This window comes from Propithecus coquereli, unplaced genomic scaffold (assembly GCF_000956105.1).
Source record: "Propithecus coquereli isolate 6110/MARCELLA unplaced genomic scaffold, Pcoq_1.0 Scaffold342, whole genome shotgun sequence".
Lineage (NCBI taxonomy): Eukaryota > Metazoa > Chordata > Mammalia > Primates > Indriidae > Propithecus > Propithecus coquereli.
In genome coordinates, this window is record NW_012149086.1 from 434,041 (window position 1) to 440,290 (window position 6,250).

Genomic DNA, 6,250 nt, shown 5'->3' on the forward strand with positions numbered 1-6,250 from the left:
AACCAAAAAAGTAATCACATTTACAATAGCTACAAATAAAATAAAATACCTAGGAATAAACTTAACCAAAAAAGTGAAAATCTCTACAATGGAAACTATACAATGTTTTATAACATTGATGAAAGAAATTGAAGAGGAAACAAAAAAATGGAAAGATATTCCATGCTCATGGATTAGAATAATCAATGTTGTTAAAGTGTCCATACTACCTAAAGCAATCTACAGGTTCAATATAATCCCTATCAAAACACCAATGACGTTCTTCACAGAAAGAGAAAAAAATAATCCTAAAATTTATATGGAACACAAAAAACCTAGAATAGCCAAAGCCATCCTGAGTAAAAAGAACAAAACTGAAGGAATCACATTACCTGACTTCAAATTATACTACAGAGCATAACAGACACATAGTCCAATGGAAGGGAATAGAGCTCCCAGAAATAAATCCACACATGTATAGTGAACTAATCTTTGACAAAGGTGCCAAGAACATACATTGGGGAAAGGACAGTCTCTTCAATGAATGGTGCTGGGATAACTGGATATCCATATGCAGAAGAATGAAGCTAGATCCTTATCTCTCATCATATACAAATATCAAACCAAATGGATTAAAGACTTAAATCTAAGTCCTGAAAATATAAAACTCCTAAAAGAAAACATTGGGGAAACACTTCAAGACATTGTTCTTGGCAAGGACTTCTTCAGTTATACCGCCAAAACACAGGCAACCAAAGCAAATTGGACAAATGGGATCACATCAAGATAAAAAGCTTTTGCACAGCAAAGAAAGCAATCAGCAGAGGAATGAGGCAACTAGCAGAATGTAAGAAAATGTTTGCAAACTACCCATCTGACAAAGGATTATTAACTAGAATATATAAGGAGCTTCAACAACTCAATAGGAAAAAAAATCAAATAATGCAATTTCAAAATAGGCAAAGGACCTGAATAGATATTTCTCAAAAGCGGACATACAACTGGCCAAGTATATGAAAAAAGTGCACTACATCATTAGTCATCAGAGAAATGAAAATTAAAACTACGATGAGATATACCATCTCACCCTACTTAAAATGGCTTTTATCCAAAGGACAGGGAATAATGAATGTTGGTGAGGATGTGGAGAAAGGGGAACCCACTGCTGATGGGAACTTAGTGCAACCGCTATGGAGAACAGTATGAAGGTTCCTCAAAAAGGTAAAAATAGACCTACCATATGATCCAGCAATCCCATTGCTAAATATATATCCAAAAGGAAGGAAATCAGTGCATCAAAAAGATATCTGCACTCCCATGTGTATGGTAGCATTATTCAAAACAGCCAAGATTTGAAATCAACATGTGTCCATCAATAGATGAATGGATAAAGAAACTGTGGTACATATACACAATGGAATATTATATAGCCACAAAAAGAATGAAATCCTGCGATTTGCAACAACATAGATGGAACCGGAGAACATTATATTAAGTGAAATAAACCAAGCATAGAAAGACAAATCTCACATGTTCTCACTCATATATGGGAGCTAAATATTAAAACAATTGATCTCATGGATACAGAGAGTAGAATGATGTATCAGAGGATGGGAAGGGTAGCAGAAAGCTGGGGCGGCCGTAAGGTGGGGATGATTAATGGGCGCAAAAATATAGTTAAATAGAGTGAACAATATTTAATAGTATAACAAAGTGAGTATAATCAAGAATAAATTAGGGTATATTTTTAAATAACTAAAAGAGTGGAATTGGAATGTTCCTAACACAAAGTGATGGATACCTGAGGTGATGGATACACCAATTGCCCTGATTTGATTAATTCACATTGTATGCATATATCAAAACATCGTATGTATCCTTTAAATATATACAACTATTTTATACCCATAATAATTAAACATTTAAAAATAAGATAAAATCATCAATTTTACAATTGGCATCTAGGTTGCCTTTTTTCTTGATATTCCTAATATGTCAATCTGTAAACTAGAGAGTTAGCAGTAGTTCAGCCAAATTTCTAGTGCACTGTTTTTCCTAGCAGAGTCTGTTAATTCTGAATGTGTATCTCTTTGCTCTGTTTATCTTTTTCCTATAGGAGATCTAAATTATTATGTTTCTGTTGAATGAAGAGAAACATGATAAAATTATAGCTTTCAGGGCAAAAATGTTAATATTTCAACTTTTTAAACATCTAAGAATAGCATGATGAAAGATGTGTTAACATTATGTAAATACCAGTATGGCTTTCTGAACTAATTTCTACACTGAGAAAAACAACTCTTTTATTAAATCATACAGGAGGCCAGAGAGATATCATAGATGATGTTTAATAACTAGATACCTATACTCGATTTGTGTGTTTCTCAGATGTTATAGGAATATTATGATATACTAGAATGATATTATAGTGTAGTGAGTACCAGGTAGTAGAGAGAGGTTATGGCATATCAGAATACAGGCAGTAACTTAAAACCTGAATATTGAATATCATTATTGTATTGATGAAAATCTCATGTGACAAAAACAATGCTGTGTGTTCACCAATTTTTTTTTTTATTTCCTTCTTAAGCACTCACAAACACCACGTTTCTCAGTCCTTTTGCATCTAGGTGGAGTCATAATGGATTGTGGACAGCTGTGTTATACACATCTTCCAGACTTGATTCCTGAAATGTCCAGAGGGATCTCCCTTTTGTCTTTATTCTCATGCTTCATTTCTTCATATGCCAGGCTTGAAAGAAAGGGCTTCGAAATGGTGGAGTCATGTGATGGAAGGACCTTAATCCCAGAATTATTGCTACGAGGAGAGTTTTGTAGCCAGGAGCATGAGCCTTGGGCTTTGTGGGATTAAGAAGCAAACTTTCATTATACTAAGCCACGGAGATTTCAGGTTCATTTGGTAGTGCAACAGAGCTTTGATGACCCTGATTTGTAACCTTTCACTGTTTACCTCTCAAAGTCAAGGGAAAAAATATTTTTCTTTGTTTTACTTGTCCTCTTTTTTTTTTTTTTTTGGTATCTTATGTGTACAAAATTGCCTTGATCATAACTCTTGGTTAATAGTCTTTTTCATTGTTCTTTGGTGCAGCCCAGCTTTATTTATGTATTTATTTATTTATTTTTCATGAGGTTCTAAAGATTTGAGAAAACACCACCTAAACCAAAAGCAAGCATCTTGATCATTATCTATGTCTAACAAACGGAATGGTACCCCTGTAAACCTATACATCTGCCTCCCTTCACCTAAGGAAACCATTATTCTGAATCACATGTGCATGTTTTCTCTGACTTCTTTTTAAAATAGTTTTGTGGCATCTGTCTATAGGCATTTCTAAAGAAGATAGATTTTATATTTCAATTCACAAATAGTATCAGCTCCAGTTCTGTATAAAATGCAATAAGCATACTTTACTCTTTCTTTCCCATTGAACACAACTTTAAAACCTGGACAGACTGCATGTAGCAACTATTTGAAAACCCTGGAAAGTAAATAGTTGTAGGCAGATCAGGAATGAACACCAGAATTTGAAGTAGGACTGAATTTGTGCTGAGTCTACATTTTTTTCCTTTGATACCTCCTAATCTAAAGTAAATACCAGCAGAACTTGGAGATGGGCACTGTGGCACAGATGGAGAGAGCTCCATGAGAAACCCTGTACCTCTGGCTCAAGGAAAGGGACCTCCTAATGCTCAGAGGGAATGTGGAGATCTCCCTCTAACTTTTCTCTTCATTTCTCCATTCTCTGTCTCAGTTCCCCGGCAATCCGGTGGTGGTTAGTGGAGGTGGCAGCTGCAGTTACTGGAACAAGCAAGAAGGAAAACTCTGAGTGAGGAATCTTCCTCTCTGTTGTATAGAGGTGCAGTTCCAAGAGGGTAGAACAAACTCTCATGGGTTTTTTTGTTCATTTTGTATGTTTTTGTTTTGTTTTTTCACTTTCTATCTTCCTCTACTTGAGCCAGAACATGAATCTAATCACAGTAGTCCACAATAGAGCATGCTAGTGTGCAGTAATTGGAACCCCAAGTTTCTGGCCAGGGAACCAAAAAGGGTGGAGGCAGAAAATGGAAAGTACCAGAGAGATTGTAGGGAGAAAGAAATCAGAAAATTGACGCCACAAATTTGTTTATGAACTCCAAGGCTTACCCTCAAGTTGCACATGCAAATATTTTCTTTTCATGTAATTACATCCCACATACTAATCATAATACATTTTGTTGATCTAATTATACTTTTATTTCTGTTATTCTTTTGATATCTATTGCCTTCTACTTTAATTTATTCAGCAGATCATATTCTAACATCTTAAGGTGATCACTTAAATTATTAATTTTGAGGCTTTCTTCCTTTTTAATATTAGCGTTTGTGGCTATAAATCTTTCTCAAAGCACTTTTACAGTATCTCATAGGTTCTAATATCTAGTGTTTTCTCCATCATTCAGTTTTTGTTTTTTAATTTAATCTAAGACCGATTTAGTGTTGTGTGTATATATGTATGTGTGTGTGTTTTAAATTTCCATATGTTCGGGGATATTTTTAATTTGTAAAATTATCTTCTAACATAATTGTATATGGTTAGATATTATGAGTTCTGAAATTTTTGAGGATTCTTTAATAGATAATATATGATCAATTTCTATAAAGTGTTCCACATGTGCGTGAGACAATTGTATATTTCCTAACAGATGCAGAAATAATTACATGAGTCTCTCTCTCTCTCTCTCAACTAACAATCAAGCTTGTTAATTGTGTTACTTGTTAATTGAGTTACTTCTTAATTGTGTTACTTATTTTTCTTCTATATTTTTGCTGAGTTGTTTATTGTGTAACCTGTGAATAATCAAGAGAGATGTGTGGAAATTCCCCAATATGATAGTAAATTTACTATTATAGTACTATCAATTTTGTTACATATATTCTGAGGCTATTTTACTGGTGTATACATGTTTAAAATTGCTGTGCTTCCTTGGTGAATTGAATCTTTGTGTTATGTTATGACTCTCTCAACCCCTAATATTTTTTATCTTAACATGTATTTTATATAATATAACAGAGCTACTAACATTATTTTGATTAGGGTTTTCCTGATAGGTCTGTTTTTCCCATACTTTTATTTTCAACTTTTGCATGTCCACATGCTTTGTATTTCTCACATAAACCATTTAAATTTGGGTTGGGGATTTTAATCTTATTTATACAGCTGTGCCTTTAAGCCAGTTGGTTTCCTATATTGATATTTATTGCAATTACTGGTATCTTTGTTATTGTTACTACCATCTTAATTTATTTCAATGTGTCCCTCTTCTTCTACATTTCGTTTTATGCCTGTCTTACTTATTTTTTAATTGGAGCTACGCTTCACCCTGAATAAGGCAAGGACTGTCTCATCCCTTGTCTGCCCCTCCTTCCAACACCCATCATGTTGATCAAACCTATATCCTGGCTTTTACTTAAAATGTGGTCCAAGGAGCAGCAATATCAACACCTGGGAACTTATTAGAATTGTAGAACTCTGGGCCCCATTTCAAAGCTACTGAATCAGAATTTGCATGTAAACAAGAGCTCCAGGTGTTCATATGCACAATAAACTTTGTGAGCCACTAAACTAGACTTTTAAGTCTTGGTTGTTATGAATGTGTTTCTCTTTTTTTGGTCTTTATTATTTTTAAGCACAAACCACCATTACTTAGATATTTATTTGATCACCTTTACTTCATATACCTCTTGCAACACCACCAGATTTGTCTTTTCCTTACTTTTAAATACTTACCTGAAAAAGTTTTAAATGCATCTTTGTGTAACAAGCTTTTAAAATATTGTATGCCTGAGAATATTTTTTATCATGTCCTCTTATTTGAATGACATTTTGTTGGATGTAAAATACTATGTTCAAAGGCAATTTTCCTTCAATCCTTTGAAAACACTCATTTGTATCCACTGTTGTTGAAAAATCTGACATCACTCTGATCCTTTTTCCTTTGTATGTCATCTGCTCTTTTTCCTTTGTTTAGAATTTTGTCTTTGTTTTTGTGTTTTTGGATTTCACTATAATATGCCCAGGTGTGGATTTTTTTTTTTAGATTCTTCTCTTTGGCACTTTCTGGGTCCTTTCAATCTGAAGTCTTTCAAAAATTTTATTTATTTTTTTTTTATTTCAGCAAATTATGGGTGTACATATGTTTAGGTTACGTGTGTTGCCCTTGGTTCCCCCCCCCACCGAAGTCCGTGTTTCAAATATGTCCATCCTTCGGG